Source organism: Hyla sarda, chromosome 6 (assembly GCF_029499605.1).
Source record: "Hyla sarda isolate aHylSar1 chromosome 6, aHylSar1.hap1, whole genome shotgun sequence".
NCBI classification, from domain to species: domain Eukaryota; kingdom Metazoa; phylum Chordata; class Amphibia; order Anura; family Hylidae; genus Hyla; species Hyla sarda.
Window position 1 is genome coordinate 161,074,036 of NC_079194.1, and position 21,729 is coordinate 161,095,764.

A 21,729-nucleotide genomic window follows, 5' to 3' on the forward strand; every position below is an offset into this window, starting at 1 on the left:
CCTTGTCCTTTTGTACTAAGCCTGTCTCAGCGGCCAGAGGGGTCGAGACGCTACTGGGGGGGGACACGACCTGGTAGTTACCGCCGGGGCAAATCCATCCCGCTTTGCGGCGGGCTCTGGTGAAGACCAGTGACTACTTAGAACCGATCCCCCAGTACAACCTGCACCATCACCTCTCTGGCACAGAGGATCCACCTCCAGTGTCCTCACCAGCCGCTAGTCCGGATCCTGACAATGGCGCTCCTCCTCTTCTAAGCATTGTAGTGCGCCAGCAGAGCACTTTGACGTCCACACATGAGGTATTTCCATACTCAGAAGAAATGGGGTTACAAATTTTGGGGGTAATTTTCTCCTATTACCCCTTGTAAAAATGTAAAATTTGGGGAAAAAACTTTATTTTTGTGAAAACATTATTTTTTTCATTTACACATCCAACTTTAACAAAAATTTGTGAAATACCTGTGAGGTGTTAAGGCTCACTGTACCCCTTGTTACGTTCCTTGAAGGGTGTAGTTTCCAAAATAGTATGCCATGTGCATACTATTTTTTTTTTTTTTTTGCTGTGCTGGCACCATAGGGGCTTCCTAAATGCGACATGCCCAGCAAACACAATTTCAGCAAAATTTGCTTTCCAAAAGCCAAATGTGACTCCTTCTCTTCTGAGCATTGTAGTTCGCCCACAGAGCATTTTAACATGGGGTATTTCCATATTCAGAAGAGATGGGGTTACAAATTTTGGGGGGGCATTTTCTCCCTTTACCCTTTATAAAAATGGTAAATTTGGCAAAAAAACTGCACTTCAGTGAAAACTTTTTTTTTCATTTACACATCCGACTTTAATGAAAAGTCGTCAAACACTTGTGGGGTGTTAAGGCTCACTGGACCCCTTTTTACGTGCCTTGAGGGGTATAGTTTCCAAAATGGTATGCCATGTGGGTTTTTTTCTGCTGTTCTGGCACCATAGGGGCTTCCTAAATGTGACATGCCCCCCTAAAACCATTTCAGAAAAACTCAATCTCCAAAATCCCAGTGTCGCTCCTTCCCTTCTGAGCCCTCTACTGCGCCTGCCGAACACTTGACATACACATATGAGGTATTTCCTTACTCGAGAAAAATTGGGTTATAAATTTTGAGTGGATTTTTCTCCTTTTACCCCTTGTAAAAATTCAAAAACTGGGTCTACAAGAACATGCGAGTTCAAAAAAATGAAGATTTTGAATTTTCTCGGACATTTTGCAGCTATTCCTGTGAAACACCTAAAGGGTTAACACACTTACTGAATGTCATTTTGAATGCTTTGAGGGGTCAGTTTTTATAATGGGGTCACTTATGGGGTATTTCTAATAAGAAAGCCCTTCAAATCCACTTCAAACCTGAACTGGTCGATGAAAAATTCCAATTTTGAAAATTTTGTGAAAAATTAGAAAATTGCTGCTGAACTTTGAAGCCCACTGATGTCTTCCAAAAGTAAAAACATTTCAACTTTATGATGCAAACATAAAGTAGGCATATTGTATTTGTGAATCAAAATATAATTTATTTGGAATGTCTATTTTCCTTACAAGCAGAGAGCTTCAAAGTTAGAAAAATTCTTGAATTTTTCACCAAGAAATGATGCAAGTATTGACAACATTTTGCCACTAACATAAACTAGAATATGTCACGAAAAAACAATCTCGGAATCACAATGAAAGGTAAAAGCATCCCAGAGTTATTAATGCTTAAAGTGAAAGTGGTCAGATGTGCAAAAAAAGCTCTGGTCCTACAGTAAAAATTGGCCTGGTCCTTAAGGGGTTAAACAGGTGTACCTAATAAAGTGGCCAGTGTGGTAATTAGCTGCAATACTGCTGGAAACTCGTTATTAAAGGGTACTCTGCCCCTAGACATCTTATCCCCTATCCAAAGGATAAGGGATAAGATGTCTGATAATGGGTGTCCCGCTGCTGGGGACCCTGCAATCTCCCTGCTGCACCCAGCATTCGTTTAGAGCGCTGTGTGCAGCGTCGGAGCGCCGGAGGTTCGTGACTTCACGATCATGCCCCACTCATGACGTCACAGCCACGCCCCCTCAGTGAAAGTCCATGGGAGGGGGCGTGACGGCCATCCAGACCCCTCCTATAGACTTGCATTGAGGGGGCGTGGCCGTGACATCAGGACTGGGGTGTGGATATAAAGTCACAAGTCTCCACTTCTCATGGCCAGTCATCCGGCATGGAGCAAAGTTCGCTCCATGCACTGGATGTCTGGGGTGCATTGGCCAAGATCGCGGGGTCCTTTGGATAGGGGATCACACAAGGGTTTACCTAGCCTTTCTGATGCCTAAGGTAAAAAATACACCCTTCTCCCCTCTTACTGTGCCAATAAAAACATTTCCTTGTCAAAAAGTAATTGGAAGTGAATATAACTTACAGAAATTGTAAAACAAAGAAGAGAAACAGAAACACAGACGCACATCCACAATCTGTATTGTGATCTACTTGCTTCTCAGCATAAATTCAACAACTTACAGGTTGTTAGTATACATTGTGATCAAAAAGTACAAGCCCACTCGCCACGTCAAGGCCACCTATTGAAAGTGGGTCCCTAACCTAACACTGGCATAGCGCTGGGTGGCGGCCACTGCCACCGCATCACCATGCCCACAAGGGGAATGACCCAGTGGTCAGGCAGCCCCACTGCTACCCAACCAAGCCCCTGGCTTCGGGTCACCCCATTCCACCCCACAGACAAAGCACCACAGTAACAATGACCACCGCAGAGCACCACACCAGTGTGAACACCTACCATGTTCTCCCTGCCAGAGGGCTAGAAGAATGCTAGGAGGAATCCCAGTGCAGTCTCCTGCTAATTAAAAATGCCATCACTCATCTTCGGTGCCTGCATTAGAGCAGAGGAGGTGGCCTAGCTGATGCTTTTGTTTCTATTAAATTGGCACTATGGGGGTGAACTGCTGGTCTACTAGAGGGATTGCCTGCCTACTGCAGGGGCTAGCTGGCTAATGGAAGGCTACTTGCTTACTGGATGGCTACTTGAATACTGTGAGACATACTTGCCTAATTGGGGAACTATCTGCCTACTGGGGAGACATACGTAATGAGTAACATATCTACATAATGGGGGACCTGCTTACCTTCCCATTTTTACTGTGCAGGGTATCACGTTTTGGGGACTATATATAGTGAGACTGTACCGAGGTGGGATACGTGTTGGGAAAGAAAGAAGCTGGAGGTTCCATGCACATTAAGGAAATTTCCCTCAAAATGAATTCCTTGCAGATTTTGCATGCTGCATTGCATTTCCACCTCTAGATTGTAGAAAATTTTGAAGGAGGCAGTGTTTTATTGCTTTACACAGGTTCACTGTATGATAAAAGGAGCCGAACAATGACACTGTGACATTTTTAGCATTTTGTCACTTATTTCTAATGATTGCTCCTAGTATAAACATTAAAGCCAAGACAAGGCAACTAGAGGAAGATCCTGTCATCAGACAGTGCCGTCATCTGGTCAGATTCTCCTCTTTCTCGTAAATAATGACTACATATCATTCTAAACAAGCAGGCATTAAAACTTTTATCAACTGAACTGGGACGTGTCTCATTTGAGATGCATGACAACGCTACTTCAGAGGTATGTTGACAGCCAGCACAGTGGGAGATTCACTAAAGCTCCTGTAATGGATTTGAATGGCAGTTAACGCCAACTAAGCTTCCATTCCAGAGTTTTGTGAATCCACTCTTTAAGGATGGTTTATTGACTGCTAAATCCAACATAATTGAAATTGCTTCTGTCCAACAATATACACAACTATATGTGGCCATCGACACGCACTCATGTCCCTCATCGGTGGTATATAATATATAAACATAAATATATAGATAGATACTGTTATATTTATATATATATATATATATATATATATATATATATATATATATAGTGATGACTCGCTCTTGCAAATAGGTGCGGTTGCAGTATAGAGGCAAGGAAACAGTACTTTTCAAATCAAAGTTCAGTGTTTTATTCACACTTGGCAAACAGCAAACAGATGCAGTTCAAAGAAAAAGTAAAAAAAAAGTCCACCTGGGTTCCTTAGGTGTTAGTTCACACCTGAGTCCATGCCATACGGCAATAAGCAAGTCTTTTCCAGGCCTCCAGGCAGGCTGCTCACCAGCTTCCAAGCTTGGAGCAAACGCAGGGAAGATTCCACCTCACCACTCTGGCAGTGTGAGCTCCGACATGCAAATCCCTCGCAGCTGGTGAAGCAAGCTGCCTTTAAGGCCAACAAAAGGTGGCCTGGATTGTGGGGAATGGCCCCCACCCAACACTTGACCATTCCCAGTAAGAGCCGTCCCTGGTTAGCTTTGCAGCTTCACTACAGCTGCAGTGTCAGTCTGCACCATGCAGCACGGACACTAGAAAAATGACCGACTCTCACTTCACCGAGGCCAGGAACCTCGGCGACACATATCGACCGTCCACTATTATCCCCTTCACCTTCTCACAATATATACACACAGCAGGTGAAATAAGTATTGGACAAGTCAACATTTTGCTCATTAAAGGGGTACTCTGCCTCTAGACATCTTATCCCCTATCCAAAGGATAGGGGATAAGATGTAAGATCATGGGGGTCCTGCCGCTGGGGACCCCCGTGATCTCTCCTGCAACACCCCTGCCATCTGGTGCACGGAGCGAGCTTTGCTCCTTGCCTGGTGATTGGCAATGCAGGGGCCGGAGGATCGTGACATCACGGCCCCGCTCCCTCAATGCAAGTCTATGGGAGGGGGCGTGACAACCACCACGCCCTCTCCCATAGACTTGCATTAATGGGGCAGAGTGTGACGACACAAGCAGCGGGGCCAATACTCCGGCCCCTGCATCACCAGTCATCAGGCACGGAGCGAAGCTTGTTCTGAGCTTCAGACGACAGGGGGTGCTGCAGAAGAGATTGCGGGGGTTCCCAGTGGCGTGGACCCCCGCGATCAGACATTCTATCCCCTATGCTTTGAATAGGGGATAAGATGGATAAGATGTCTAGGGGCGGAGCACCCCTTTAAATACAGTTTCTTCGAGACAACAGTATCTGCTAATTCCAGGTCTTTTTGAAGCTCTCCACACAAGTGTCTTTGGCTTTTGGATGACTGAAAAGCAACTGGTCGAGGCAAATTTATGGTGAAATTATTGTCTTTGTCTTCTGATTGAATATTTAAAAGTGTGAAAATGTGCCTGTAACCAACGCCATTGTTATGTTTTTCAACAACATAAGATATGTCTTGTGTGACACCTTGGCAATAAGACCTTTTTGTAGGCCATCAGTGAGGACTTCACCAGCTTATAATAATTTGCACTGACAATGGGCTGGATTGTTTTTTAATTACCGCTAGATTTATGCTGTTGTCTTGGCTTTCCATGCTTTTTTGCACCTCCCTTTCTAAATGTGTTCAATACTTTTTCACTGTTTCCCTTCATATTACTCCATATAACTTTATTTTGCTTAAGTTATATGTGACACAGTGAGAGAGAGACACGCCTTCTTTACTCTAGACGTAGAGGATGCCCCCTTGTTATAGATACAGTCTTGGGTATAAATAGATCATGGGAGAGATCTCTGTACTGCCCCCTGATATACAGTACAGACCAAAAGTTTGGACACACCTTCTCATTCAGAGTTTTCTTTATTTTCATGACTATGAAAATTGTAGATTCACATTGAAGGCATTAAAACTATGAATTAACACATGTGGAATTATATACATAACAAAACAGTGTGAAACAACTGAAAATATGTCATATTCAAGGTTCTTCAAAGTAGCCACCTTTTGCTTTGATTACTGCTTTGCACACTCTTGGCATTGTCTTGTTGAGCTTCAAGAGGTAGTCACCTGAAATGGTTTTCACTTCACAGGTGTGCTGGCGTGGAGGAGGAGGTGTGATGGTGTGGGGGTACTTTGCTGGTGACACTGTTGGAGATTTATTCTAAATTGAAGGCATACTGATCCAGCATGGCTACCACAGCATCTTGCAGCGGCATGCTATTCCATCCGGTTTGCGTTTAGTTGGACCATCATTTATTTTTCAACAGGACAATGACCCCAAACACACCTCCAGGCTGAGTAAGGGCTATTTGACCAAGAAGGAGAGTGATGGGGTGCTGCGCCAGATGACCTGGCCTTCACAGTCACTGGACCTGAACCCAATCGAGATGGTTTGGGGTGAGCTGGACCGCAGAGTGAAGGCAAAAAGGGCCAACAAGTGCTAAGCATCTCTGGGAACTCCTTCAAGACTGTTGGAAGACCATTTCAGGTGACTACCTCTTGAAGCTCATCAAGAGAATGCCAAGAGTGTGCAAAGCAGTAATCAAAGCAAAAGGTGGCTAGAACCTAGAATATGACATATTTTCACACTTTTTTTTATTATGTATATCATTCCACATATGTTAATTCATAGTTTTGATGCCTTCAGTGTGAATCTACAATTTTCATAGTCATGAAAATAAAGAAAACTCTGAATGAGAAGGTGTGTCCAAACTTTTGGTCTGTACTGTACTTATACATAGCCTGTTTCCTAGGGTTGCCACCTTTCTTGAAAAATAATACCGGCCATGCAAATTTGCAGAATTAATTATATATGCGTGACATCACAGGAAGTGATATACAAGATACAATTCATATGCAGGGTAAATTTTCCTAGATCACGCCTAAATCAAGAAATACATGGCTGGATGAGGGCTCATTATTTGCGCCATGATCTGTATCGTTGTTTTGATGGGGCTTTTTGATCGCTTTTTATTATTTTCTAGTATATAAAGTAATAAAGAAAACAGCAATTCTGGACTTTGGTATTTTTTTTTTACGTTTACGACATACGTTTAGTTAACATAATGTTTTAAAAGTTCAGACATTACCAAATGTGGCGATACCAAAAACATTATTTTATTTATTAAATGAGAAAAGGGGGGTGATTTAAAATTATTAGAGAAGGGGTTAATTCAGATTTATTAACTGTGCAATTTTAATTTCCCTATCTCTGATCCCATGTGCCATTTTAAACCGCCATGTGCTCTGCACCATCTCCCCTACACACCACAATGTGTTTTAGTCTATATGTACCTATGAACACCATGCATGTGGCCACACCAGCTTTATCTTAAAGGGGTACTGCCCTGGAAAAGATTATTATTATTTTTTTTTTTTTTAAATCAACTGGTGCCAGAAAATTTTACAGATTTGTAAATTGCTTCTATTTAAAAATCCTAATCCTTCCAGTACTTATCAGCTGCTATATGCTCCACAGGAAGTTTTGTTCTTTTTGAATTTCCTTTCTGTCACGCCCAGAGTGCTCTCTGCTGACACCTCTGTCCATTTTAGGAACTGTCCGCAGCAGGATAGGTTTGCTATGGCGATTTGCTCCTACTCTGGACAGTTCCTAAAATGGACAGAGGTGTCAGCGGAGAGCACTGTGGTCAGACAGAAAGGAAATTCAAAAATTTGAAAGAACTCCCTCTGTAGTATACAGCAGTTGATAAGTACTGGAAGGATTAAGATTTTTAAATAGAAATAAATTGCAAATCTGTTTAACTTTCTGGCACCAGTTGATTAAAAAAAATGTTTTCCAGTGGAGTGCCCCTTTAATTTGTCCTGCCTGCTGAAGACATAAGGACAAAGCTGTTAGACTGCAGGCTGTATTCAGTATATACCAGTGTTTCCTCAACAGGGAGCTTTAAGCTATTGGACAACTACAAATCCCAGCATGTCTGGACAGCCTTTTACTGGAGGCTATACAGCACACCATGCATGTGGACAGGCCAGATTTAGCTTCATTTGTCCTACCTATAAATGAAGACATATGGAGGGAGCAGGTAGGCTGCAGTCAGTCTGTACATAGTATATACGGTATACACTATGGGGGAGATTTATCAAAACCTGTGCAAATGAAAAGTTGCCCAGTTGCCCAGAGCAACCAATCAGATCGCTTCTTTCATTTTGCAGAGGCCTTGTTAAAAATGAAAGAAGCGAGCTGATTGGTTGCTATGGGCAACTGGGCACCTTTTCCTCTGCACCGGTTTTGATAAATCTTACCCTATATACAGACTGCTGCCTACCTTTCCCCTCTATGTGTTCTGAAGGCTAAACAAAAGAAGCTAAGGCTGGCCTGACCACATGCATGGTCTGGGGAGGTATATGTTATATGCAGGGGTCCTCCACTGGTGGACCGCAGAGGCCAGTAGTCCGGACGCCTTGCTACATGACAGCGTCAGTCCGCCCACTGATGCCGAGCAGACATGAAGTCTGTGTGGGGGAGAGGAAGGCACATACCTCACTAGTTGTTTGCAGAGCGGTGATACAGGTAGATCAGAAGAGGCGGGAATTTTCCCCATCCAATCCCTGCTCACTCTTCAGCCCGCTCACTATGAAGTGCCCGGGAGGCTGCAGGATGGGGAAGGTATGCTGCACTTCAAAATAGTGCAATCTGCTATTACACAGGTCGGGCTGTCAGTGTGTCCGCCCGACCCCCTGAAGAGCCCGATGTGACCCTGTGCAGCCATATACAGGAATCTTCAGATTCCAGGAGAGCAGTGATCTGCAGAACAGGAGCAGGAGGGAGAACATGACCTGTGTCCCCCCAGCAATCCTCTGTACTGAGATCACTGCTAATAGTGCATTGCATATATATAATTTGTCATCTGCATACAGAGGGTTGCTGGGATAAGGCAGATCCCAGATTACTCCTGCCTCAGGTTAATAAGTGTGAAAGTGAGTTAATAAATCAGTTAAAAATAAAACTATATTAAAAAAAGGTAAATAAAGCAGTGAATGAGTATGCCAAAATTAAAAGAAAAAAATGAAGTCAATTATTTCCTCTTTAGGCTAGGTTCCCACGGCATTTTTTGTTTATGTTAGACTGGCTTGCATTTTATTATGTTTAACCAGCCCCAGTGGCGTCGATAGGGGAGGATCATGGCCCCCCCTAGATCTGGCCGTGCCCCCCCTTGTGCCCCCCCCCCATCTAAAATAAATAGGGATGTCCCGATACTAGTATCGGGGCCAGGGGTGGACTGACCGGCTAGGTGCTGCTGGGGATATCCCTGCGCTGCTCCTGGTCTGCGTATCATTAGCAGAGACAGGCAGAGCAGGGATGAAGGTACCTGATGATGGCTCCGCCCCCAGCACAGAAGAGGACAGGGCAGAGCTGACAGGCCTCCGGAACACAGAGCAGCTTCATGTGAGGTGAGTGATATCCTGTGTCCTCCCTCTCTCCCCCCTGATCAGCAGTATATCCTGGGGCTGGGCCATGTGTATAGTAGCAGTCCAGTGGGGTCACTTTCCCTCCTTCAGTGTCCACAGGTACACATTATCAGAACAATTTTTGGGAAAAATTGCGGTTTATTTTTTGCGCCACCAATTCTACTTTGTAGTGACATCAGTCATTTTACCCAAAAATCTACGGCAAAAAAGGAAAAAAATAATCATTGTGCAACAAGAATGTATGAAGATTTAAAATTACATTTTTTAACATTTTTTTCATTAAACATGTTCTGCACAGTGTGTGTGTATTTATAATATATATATATATATATATATATATATATATATATATATATATATAAATAACAAATATATATATATATATATATATATATATATATATATACACATACACACACATGTTTTAAAATTGCCCCCCCACTTTTGTCACTGACCCCCCATGTGCCCCCCCCCCCTAAATATGAATGCTGGAGACGCCACTGACCAGTCCAGGACTAAGGGCATACAGGTACACCCTCAAGACTTGGTACTTAAGGACCAAGGGCATACCTGTACGCCCTGGACCCGTTTACAGGGTTTAAACCCTTCTCATGGTTAAACCCCATGGGTCACGGTTGCTACGGGCAGTCAGGACCCACGGCTAATGCCGGGCACCGCTGATTGGGCCGATGCCTGGTATTAACCCTTTAGACGCCGTGATCAAAGTTGATTGCAGCGTCTAAAATGCGGTGCCGGTTAGCCTAGTGGAGCTGATCGGGACATCCGCAGTGAAATCACAGGTCCTGATCAGCTGACTGAATGACGGGAGGGTCCTCACCTGCCTCCTCGTCGTCCGTTCGGCGATCAGCTGCTCCAAGCCTCAGATGGAGGGTAGGGCTGCAGAGCATGGTAGCATGGTATAGCTGCCTAAAAAAAAAAGTGTAAAATTAAAGTGAATTAACCCCTTCCTTATTAAAAATTTAAATCACCCCCCTTTTCCAATATTTTACCGCTGTGTGCATAAATGTCTGAAATATTATAAAATAAGGTTAGCTAAACTGCACTTTAGGAAATGTCCAGAGCAGCATATGTTTGCTATGGGGATTTTCTCCTGCTCTGGACATTTCTTAAAATGGACAGCAGAGGTCAGCAGAGAGCACTGTGGTCATGATATCAGAGGAAATGCATTTCTTTTTTGGATTTCTCTTTAGTATACAGCCCCTAAAAAGTACTGGAAGGATTAAGATTTTTTAATAGAAGTGATTTACAAATCTGTTAAACTTTCTGGCACCAGTTCATTTAAAAAAGAAAAAAAACCTTTAAGACACCAATACAACTAAATATCTGAGCATTAAGAGGGAACACTCTGCTCCCAGCACTTCCCCTATGACGCAGACGGATGCAGACTGCTCAAATAGCATTGGCCAGACTTGACTAGAAAAGAAAAAGCACTTATTATTATTACACGTGCCTTATTAGGATAATCAATTTCTACAAGAGAGTGCACTCCTTTTTGCATGACAGCAGGGATGTGCACAGACATTCTGGGGGGCAGGGCCTGAAGTGAAAAAAGGGCACTCAAAATGATTTATTTAAATGCCCACATAATGATGCCCCATTGCCCAGTGTCAAAAGGGCAGGGGCTCAGGCCCCCTTTCTAGTCAATGTGTGCACGTCCCTGCATGACAGTACAGTGACTTTATGTAAATCAGGCCTTAGCGTTCAGCTCGGACCTTCACCTGATGGAAGAGCTGGATGAGCGGACCCATACTGAAAGTAGTTGAGTACCCCTGCTATATACCTCTAAACTTAAAGGAGTACTCCGCCCCTAGATATCTTATCCCCTATCTAAAGGATAAGGGATAAGATGTCTGATCGCGGGGGTCTTGCTGCTGGGGACCCCTGTGATCTCTCCTGCAGCACCCCCATTTCTCAGCTGCACAGAGCGAGGATCATGACGGGCGATGCAGGGGACGGAGTATTGTGACATCACAGCTCCGCCCCCTCGTGAAGTCACGTCCCGCCCCCTCAATGCAAGTCTATGGGAGGAGGCATCTAGGGGTGGAGTACCCCTTTAATGCACCCTGCATGTGGCAAGAATAACTTTTTACCAGAACCCTAGGCAGCCCAGGCATCTCCCATAAGTGTTGGCGGTCGGGTACCTCTGATAGGTGGGTGGTGACAGACAGAGAAACAGTGAAGGTGCAGGACAGCCCTGTTTACATACCAGCTGGTCTGGTGAAATATCAGGCAGGTGGCAACCTACTGTTTCCCCAAAAATAAGACATACCCATAAAATAAGCCATAACAGAATTTCTAAGCATTGGTGTAATATAAGCCATAACCAGAAAATAAGACACAGTGGTAGGCGTTGCGTACTGGCATGGACCTGTAAAGATGATGGGCTGCCCTTCTCATCTGCCCCATCGTGACAGCTGCTATCTTGGAGGTGAACAGAGAGGTGCCTGCAGCCCCATCAACAAGGTTGGCTCCCCCTGTCAGGTCCCAGTCCTTCTGTTCGTGCTGCCAGCTGCGGCATAGAGGGAGACAGAAAGTAAAAGTCTCCTCACTGAAGTCAGGAACAGAAAGCTCTGCTTTGTGGGTCCTCAGGGGGAAGAATAAAGCTGTGGCTACCATTTTACTCAGCACTGTGAGTCTCTCTCACCCAGCACCAACCAGCACCAGTCTGTGGATCTTTGTATTGTTGTACTATACATCCCCTGAAAATAAGCCATTGTGTGTCTTCTTGAGGAAAAATAAATGTAAGACAGTGTTTAATTTTTGGGGAAACACGGTATTTATGAGATCGCCTCTAAGCTGTCTTTTTTCTAGACTAAATAACCCTAATTCTGGGTACTGTAGTCCTGACATGGCTAAACTGGAGAGGGTGCAGAGGAGGATGACAAGAATAATTGGTGGTATGGGAGGATTACAGGACCAAGACAGGTTATCAAGTTTGGGGTTATTTAGTTTAGAGCAAAGATGTCTTAGGGGAGATTTGATCACAAATGAATGGAAAGCATAGAGATCTTTCTAGTGATCTTTTTATACCTTGGAAGGGGACATCCTCTTTGTCTAAAGGAAAGAAGGTTTAACCATCATCACAGAGATTCTTTACTGTAAGAGCAGTGAGGGTACGTTCACACTGCCGAATTCCCGCAGAATTCAGAGAGCACAGTTTTGCGAGTAGAATTCCGCACAGTGAACTGTACCATTAGTGATATTGGGTCTTCCGCGAGACCTGTTCACACTGTGAAATTTCAGCGGTGGACAATGTCGCTGCTGAAATTGTTCCTCGCAAAGAAAAAACATGTTCATTCTTTGCGTGGAATTCCACGAGTACTACATAGCCGTCAATGGTGACGGCGCAGTGCCCCGCTGTCCTACCGTTGAAGTATTTGCGGCGGCGGCCACCTGACGGAATCTCCGCGAGCAGAGATTCCGCAGTGTGAACGTACCCTAAGACTATGGAACTCTCTGCCGCATGATGTTGTGATGTCACTAAACAAGTTCAAGGGGGGCCTGGATGTTTTTCTAAAGAGTAATAACATTAGAAGTTGTGGATACTAGATTTATGGGGCTAGATCCAGGGATTTATTCTGGTCATCATATTGGGGTCAGGAATAAATTTTTTCCTCTGTCATGGGGCAATTGGTATCAGCCTCATGGAGGGGTTTTTGCCTTCCTCTGGATAAACTCAGTAGGGTTTCAGGTTGAACTCGATGGACTCTTGTCTTTTTTCAATTATACAAACTATGTTACTATGTTACATATATAACATGGATATGCAGTTAAGTAACACTACATAACTTATCATGTGCTGATTTTGAGTTGCAGTCTATATTATACTCCAGAGCTCATAAAGCTACACTAGGTATCTCCTTTCCACGAAATCTGCTACTCATTCCATGTTGTTAGGGTAAATCTGTCTCTCTAGTAAGAGAAACAGCAAGATGAAATACAGTTAAAGGTGGCAGAGCTTAACATGTACTATTTGTAGGAGAGAGAGAGAAAGAGACAGCCTGAAAACGCATGATCGTGTACCTGCAAACTGAGCCAGCTGAAGATGATTCACTCTGTTCTCGAAAGAGAAATAAAGTCTTCCCTCTCCTTTCTCACCACCAATAAAGTTCAGGGCAGCTGTCCTTTGTGTAAATACTAGTGTACCTACTGCTGTATGTCCACAGTGCTGCAGTGCAGTCTCTCCCTCCCCTCTCTTCAGGGCTTCCACCAGAAATCTTGGGGCCCCTACGCATCTCAAGGCCGGCTCCTCCCCCCATGTGGTCTGCCCTCGAGTCCACGACCAGAGCCTGCCCATTTTGCTTCTCTTTCCTATGAAAAAAATGTTTATACTGTAATTGACCATATCCTGTATACTGAAACCAATATTATCAATAATCACAGTATATAAGTGAGAATAATAATGCCACACCATGACCCCTACCATCTCATAGTGACTGTATTAAACCCACTGAACACTAACCCATATCTCCCTATACAAAGCCCATATAGTGGTGACCTGGAATCTACATGGACTCTGCAGATCATATAAGTGATTACAGTGCAGTTAGATTTACTGACTCACAGGAGGCATCTTCTTTGAGTTGTTCTCTTTCCTTTTCTTTTCTTATCTAGCCCAGAGCATCATTAGGTCTTCTTCTAACCATGACTCGTCTCCACAGAATCTGACAGACAGAAAACATATTAGGCTTCACACTTTTTCAGCACACACGTAGTGGCAGAGAGTAGGTAGTGGCCCACAGGTAGGCAGTGATCCCCAGGTAGTTAATGCCCTCAGTACATAGTGCCCCCATGTAGGTAATGCCGCCAGTAGGTAGTAGCCCCAGTAAGTAGTGGCCCCTGTTAGGTCATTTCCCAGGTAGGTAGTGTCCCGATGTAGCTAGTGCCCCCAAGAATGTAGTGCCTCCAGGTAGGCAATTCCCCCAGGTAGGAAGAGACCCAAAGTAGTTAGTGCCCCAGTGCCCCCTCATCCCTAAGCACAGTGCCACCATTTTTAATCCTATGCATTTTTTAGCAGCACAATGTCATAGCATAGCGGAGAGAAATTTGGGCTGTGCTGAGATTGGTCAGAAAAGAAAGAGAAAGGAAGAGCCAGAGTGTGTACTACTAGTAAACAGCATAGCACTAGTCCCTTTCTCTGAAATGATAGCTGGGAACCATGGAGGGGGTTCTCAGGGTCTCAATAACAGCAGTAAAATCATGTTGTCACCAATCTGAGGGGTAAATGTAACCAAACCAGGCAGAGTTTTAAAAAATCCTTTGAAATTAAAGTAACGATTTAAGCATGATGTCCAAAGAAGATTACATTGTCCTCATTTTGGATCCCCTTACCTCCTTCCCCAGCTCATCACCCCTCAGAGCCTCAGCCAAATATTTGCCTACACCGATGCCTCCTCCCTGTTCCAGTCACTACACTGGTTACCAATTCAGTCCAGAATACAGTACAAAATCCCCAGTCTCACACACAAAGCTCTCCACAATGCTGCACCTCCCTACATCTCCTCTCTCATCTCTGTCTACCATCCTACATGTTCTCTCTGATCTGCTAATGATCTCACATCTTCTATAATCCAAACTTCTTACTCCCATCTCCAAGACTTCACTTGTGCTGCACCGGTTCTCTGGAATGCTATCCCTCAGTCCCTCAGACTCCACAACAACATCCATAGTTTCAAACGTGGCCTAAATACACATCTCTTCAGACAGGCCTATAACATTCTCTAATTGGCCTCAACATATCCTCAATATATCCCCACACCTCTTGTTTGAATAGTTATTGTGTAATTTTATGTCTGATACTTGTCTTTGTTTGTACCCCATAATTGTAAGTGCTGCGGAATCTGTAGGCGCTATATAAATAAATAAAATAAAATAAAAAAATAAGAGGTGGTCTCAGTATTAACATGCCTTGGTGTGGCTTAGTTTTTTTCTTGCTTTGTTTCACTCCTCCTTCAGTTCCTCAATTTCTCCTAGTTCCCACTGTTACGCCGAGCGCTCCGGGTCCCCGCTCCTCCCCGGAGCGCTCGCTTCTCTCTCCCCGCTGCAGCGCTCCGGTCACGTCCTCTGACCCGGGGCGCTGCGATTCCTCTGCCAGCCGGGATGCGATTCGCGATGCGGGTAGCGCCCGCTCGCGATGCGCACCCCGGCTCCCCTACCTGACTCGCTCCCCGTCTGTTCTGTCCCGGCGCGCGCGGCCCCGCTCCCTAGGGCGCGCGCGCGCCGGGTCTCTGCGATTTAAAGGGCCACTGCGCCGCTGATTGGCGCAGTGGTTCCAATTAGTGTGTTCACCTGTGCACTTCCCTATATCACCTCACTTCCCCTGCACTCCCTTGCCGGATCTTGTTGCCATTGTGCCAGTGAAAGCGTTCCTTGTGTGTTCCTAGCCTGTGTTCCAGACCTTCTGCCGTTGCCCCTGACTACGATCCTTGCTGCCTGCCCCGACCTTCTGCTACGTCCGACCTTGCTTCTGCCTACTCCCTTGTACCGCGCCTATCTTCAGCAGCCAGAGAGGTGAGCCGTTGCTAGTGGATACGACCTGGTCACTACCGCCGCAGCAAGACCATCCCGCTTTGCGGCGGGCTCTGGTGAAAACCAGTAGTGGCTTAGAACCGGTCCACTAGCACGGTCCACGCCAATCCCTCTCTGGCACAGAGGATCCACTACCTGCCAGCCGGCATCGTGACAGTAGATCCGGCCATGGATCCCGCTGAAGTTCCTCTGCCAGTTGTCGCTGACCTCACCACGGTGGTCGCCCAGCAGTCACAACAGATAGCGCAACAAGGCCAACAGCTGTCTCAACTGACCGTTATGCTACAACAGTTACTACCACAGCTTCAGCAGTCATCTCCTCCGCCAGCTCCTGCACCTCCTCCGCAGCGAGTGGCCGCTCCTGGGATACGCTTATCCTTGCCGGATAAATTTGATGGGGACTCTAAGTTTTGCCGTGGCTTTCTTTCCCAATGTTCCCTGCATCTGGAGATGATGTCGGACCTGTTTCCCACTGAAAGGTCTAAGGTGGCTTTCGTAGTCAGCCTTCTGTCCGGAAAAGCCCTGTCATGGGCCACACCGCTCTGGGACCGCAATGACCCCGTCACTGCCTCTGTACACTCCTTCTTCTCGGAAATCCGAAGTGTCTTTGAGGAACCTGCCCGAGCCTCTTCTGCTGAGACTGCCCTGTTGAACCTGGTCCAGGGTAATTCTTCCGTTGGCGAGTATGCCGTACAATTCCGTACTCTTGCTTCAGAATTGTCCTGGAATAATGAGGCCCTCTGCGCGACCTTCAAAAAAGGCCTATCCAGCAACATTAAAGATGTTCTGGCCGCACGAGAAATTCCTGCTAATCTACATGAACTTATTCACCTAGCCACTCGCATTGACATGCGTTTTTCCGAAAGGCGTCAGGAACTCCGCCAAGATATGGACTCTGTTCGCACGAGGCGTTTCTTCTCCTCGGCTCCTCTCTCCTCTGGTCCCCTGCAATCTGTTCCTGTGCCTCCCGCCGTGGAGGCTATGCAGGTCGACCGGTCTCGCCTTACACCTCAAGAGAGGACACGTCGCCGTATGGAGAACCTCTGCCTGTACTGTGCTAGTACCGAACACTTCCTGAGGGATTGTCCTATCCGTCCTCCCCGCCTGGAAAGACGTACGCTGACTCCGCACAAAGGTGAGACAGTCCTTGATGTCTACTCTGCTTCTCCACGTCTTACTGTGCCTGTGCGGATGTCTGCCTCTGCCTTCTCCTTCTCTACAGTGGCCTTCTTGGACTCTGGATCTGCAGGAAATTTTATTTTGGCCTCTCTCGTCAACAGGTTCAACATCCCCGTGACCAGTCTCGCCAGACCCCTCTACATCAATTGTGTAAATAATGAAAGATTGGACTGTACCATACGTTTCCGCACGGAGCCCCTTCTTATGAGCATCGGATCTCATCATGAGAGGATTGAACTTTTGGTCCTCCCCAATTGCACCTCGGAAATTCTCCTTGGACTTCCTTGGCTTCAACTTCATTCCCCAACCCTGGATTGGTCCACTGGGGAGATCAAGAGTTGGGGGTCCTCTTGTTCCAAGAACTGTCTAAAACCGGTTCCCAGTAACCCTTGCCGTAACTCTGTGGTTCCTCCAGTAACCGGTCTCCCTAAGGCCTATATGGACTTCGCGGATGTTTTCTGCAAAAAACAAGCTGAGACTCTACCTCCTCACAGGCCTTATGATTGCCCTATCGACCTCCTCCCGGGCACTACTCCACCCCGGGGCAGAATTTATCCTCTCTCTGCCCCAGAGACTCTTGCCATGTCCGAATACGTCCAGGAGAACCTAAAAAAGGGCTTTATCCGTAAATCCTCCTCTCCTGCCGGAGCCGGATTTTTCTTTGTGTCCAAAAAAGATGGCTCCCTACGTCCTTGCATTGACTACCGCGGTCTTAATAAAATCACGGTTAAGAACCGCTACCCCTTACCCCTCATCTCTGAACTCTTTGATCGCCTCCAAGGTGCCCACATCTTTACTAAATTGGACTTAAGAGGCGCCTATAACCTCATTCGCATCAGAGAGGGGGACGAGTGGAAAACGGCATTTAACACCAGAGATGGACACTTTGAGTATCTGGTCATGCCCTTTGGCCTGTGCAACGCCCCTGCCGTCTTCCAAGACTTTGTCAATGAAATTTTTCGTGATCTGTTATACTCCTGTGTTGTTGTATATCTGGACGATATCCTAATTTTTTCTGCCAATCTAGAAGAACACCGCCAGCATGTCCGTATGGTTCTTCAGAGACTTCGTGACAACCAACTCTATGCCAAAATTGAGAAATGTCTGTTTGAATGCCAATCTCTTCCTTTTCTAGGATATTTGGTCTCTGGCCAGGGACTACAGATGGATCCAGACAAACTCTCTGCCGTCTTAGATTGGCCACGCCCCTCCGGACTCCGTGCTATCCAACGCTTTTTGGGGTTCGCCAATTATTACAGGCAATTTATTCCACATTTTTCTACCATTGTGGCTCCTATCGTGGCTTTAACCAAAAAAAATGCTGATCCCAAGTCCTGGCCTCCTCAAGCAGAAGACGCCTTTAAACGACTCAAGTCTGCCTTTTCTTCGGCTCCCGTCCTCTCCAGACCTGACCCTTCCAAACCCTTCCTATTGGAGGTTGATGCCTCCTCAGTGGGAGCTGGAGCTGTTCTTCTACAAAAAAATTCTTCCGGGCATGCTGTCACTTGTGGTTTTTTCTCTAGGACCTTCTCTCCAGCGGAGAGGAACTACTCCATCGGGGATCGAGAGCTTCTAGCCATTAAATTAGCACTTGAGGAATGGAGGCATCTGCTGGAGGGATCAAGTTCTCCTGTTATTATCTACACCGACCACAAGAACCTCTCCTACCTCCAGTCTGCCCAACGGCTGAATCCTCGCCAGGCCCGGTGGTCTCTGTTCTTTGCCCGATTTAATTTTGAGATTCACTTTCGTCCTGCCGATAAGAACATTAGGGCCGATGCTCTCTCTCGTTCCTCGGATGCCTCAGAAGTTGAACTCTCTCCGCAACACATCATTCCACCTGACTGCCTGATCTCCACTTCTCCTGCCTCCATCAGGCAGACTCCTCCAGGAAAGACCTTTGTTTCTCCTCGCCAACGCCTCGGAATCCTCAAATGGGGTCACTCCTCCCATCTCGCAGGTCATGCGGGTATCAAGAAATCTGTGCAACTCATCTCCCGCTTCTATTGGTGGCCGACTCTGGAGACGGATGTTGTGGACTTTGTGCGAGCCTGCACTATCTGTGCCCGGGATAAGACTCCTCGCCAGAAGCCCGCTGGTTTTCTTCATCCTCTGCCTGTCCCCGAACAGCCTTGGTCTCTGATTGGTATGGATTTTATTACTGATTTACCCCCTTCCCGTGGCAACACTGTTATTTGGGTGGTCGTTGATCGATTCTCCAAAATGGCACATTTCATCCCTCTTCCTGGTCTTCCTTCTGCGCCTCAGTTGGCTAAACAATTTTTTGTACACATTTTTCGTCTTCACGGGTTGCCTACGCAGATTGTCTCGGATAGAGGCGTCCAATTCGTGTCTAAATTCTGGAGGGCTCTCTGTAAACAACTCAAGATTGAATTAAATTTTTCTTCTGCATATCATCCCCAGTCCAATGGACAAGTAGAAAGAATTAACCAGATCTTGGGTGATTATTTGCGACATTTTGTTTCCTCCCGCCAGGATGACTGGGCAGATCTCCTCCCATGGGCCGAATTCTCGTATAACTTCAGGGTCTCTGAGTCTTCCTCCAAATCCCCATTTTTCGTGGTGTACGGCCGTCACCCTCTTCCCCCCCTCCCTACTCCCTTGCCCTCTGGTCTGCCCGCTGTGGATGAAATTTCTCGTGACCTTTCCATCATATGGAGAGAGACCCAAAATTCTCTCTTACAGGCTTCATCTCGCATGAAGAAGTTCGCGGATAAGAAAAGAAGAGCTCCTCCCGTTTTTTCCCCTGGAGACAAGGTATGGCTCTCCGCTAAATATGTCCGCTTCCGTGTCCCTAGCTACAAGTTGGGACCACGCTATCTTGGTCCTTTCAAAATTTTGTGTCAAATTAATCCTGTCTCTTATAAACTTCTTCTTCCTCCTTCTCTTCGTATCCCTAATGCCTTTCACGTCTCTCTTCTCAAACCACTCATCCTCAACCGTTTTTCTCCCAAATCTGTTCCTCCCACTCCTGTTTCCGGCTCCTCGGACATCTTCTCGGTCAAAGAAATCTTAGCTGCCAAAAAGGTCAGAGGAAAAAATTTTTTTTTAGTGGACTGGGAGGGTTGTGGTCCTGAAGAGAGATCCTGGGAACCTGAGGACAACATCCTAGACAAAAGTCTGCTCCTCAGGTTCTCAGGCTCTAAGAAGAGGGGGAGACCCAAGGGGGGGGGTACTGTTACGCCGAGCGCTCCGGGTCCCCGCTCCTCCCCGGAGCGCTCGCTTCTCTCTCCCCGCTGCAGCGCTCCGGTCACGTCCTCTGACCCGGGGCGCTGCGATTCCTCTGCCAGCCGGGATGCGATTCGCGATGCGGGTAGCGCCCGCTCGCGATGCGCACCCCGGCTCCCCTACCTGACTCGCTCCCCGTCTGTTCTGTCCCGGCGCGCGCGGCCCCGCTCCCTAGGGCGCGCGCGCGCCGGGTCTCTGCGATTTAAAGGGCCACTGCGCCGCTGATTGGCGCAGTGGTTCCAATTAGTGTGTTCACCTGTGCACTTCCCTATATCACCTCACTTCCCCTGCACTCCCTTGCCGGATCTTGTTGCCATTGTGCCAGTGAAAGCGTTCCTTGTGTGTTCCTAGCCTGTGTTCCAGACCTTCTGCCGTTGCCCCTGACTACGATCCTTGCTGCCTGCCCCGACCTTCTGCTACGTCCGACCTTGCTTCTGCCTACTCCCTTGTACCGCGCCTATCTTCAGCAGCCAGAGAGGTGAGCCGTTGCTAGTGGATACGACCTGGTCACTACCGCCGCAGCAAGACCATCCCGCTTTGCGGCGGGCTCTGGTGAAAACCAGTAGTGGCTTAGAACCGGTCCACTAGCACGGTCCACGCCAATCCCTCTCTGGCACAGAGGATCCACTACCTGCCAGCCGGCATCGTGACACCCACCCTATCAGATTCAACCTCATGACTTTTACTCACCAAGGTCATCACTGCATTATTGCAGGAGCAAGGGCACCAACTGATTGAGTGACCTAAGTCTTCATACAGGTGACACTGAATGACTGCTTCCCTTTCTTCTAATGCTTTCATTTCAGTCATAAGCCTTTACATCTGCAGAGATTTCTGGTTTCCTTCATTTTGGACCTCATCAATCCTGGCTCAGGTGCAATGCAGTTCTTCATGGAGCCTCTTAACAGCTTTACTGCTTTATTATGGTCATAGAGGAGAGAACTGGGAGTGGAAGTATACTCCTGGGACCAATGTAGTCACCAGCCCTTAAAGGGGTACTCCGCCCCTAGACATCTTATCTCCTATCCAAAGGATAGAGGACAATATGTCTGATTGCAGGGGTCTCACCGCTGGGGACCCCCACAATCTCCGTGCTGCACCCAGCATTCGTTTAGAGTGCCGGGTGCAGCACCAGAGGCTTGTGACTTCATGGTCACGCCCCACTCATGGCATCACGGCCATAACCCCTCAATGCAAGTCAATGAGATGGGGCGTGACGGCCGTCATCACAAGCGGGACGTGACTGTGATGTCACAAGCCTCTGCCCCGCATCACCAGTCATCCAGCACGGAGATCCCGATATCCTTTGGATAGAGAATAAGTTGTCTAGGCGCAGAGTACCCCTTTAAAGGTCTTTCTTCTTTGCTAGAAATCTTGCAAGAGCCTAAGAAGGAGTAGGAGCCACATTGTTGTCACTCCTGGGGAATGTCTTACCCCTGAGTCATCTGGAAGGCAGGCCACTGGCTGGCATAGTTCAAGGAGCAGTAGCATGCATCTTGTCTTCC

General features: G+C 46.7%; 1 long non-coding RNA gene across 4 annotated transcripts in view; it reads right to left on the bottom strand.

Annotated features, from left to right (window-relative positions):
- The window catches only part of LOC130276383 (uncharacterized), a 43,942-nt gene that overhangs the window by 12,003 nt on the left and 10,210 nt on the right, over positions 1-21,729 (bottom strand). The window contains exon 2 of one of the 4 annotated variants that reach the window (XR_008845106.1): positions 10,086-10,174. The exons of 2 other annotated variants lie outside the window; for them this stretch is intronic. This is a non-coding gene — a long non-coding RNA (uncharacterized LOC130276383). Of the gene's footprint in view, positions 1-10,085; positions 10,175-13,418; positions 13,580-21,729 lie in introns of all 4 variants that reach the window. One more of the 4 variants, XR_008845107.1, reaches the window with a different exon arrangement.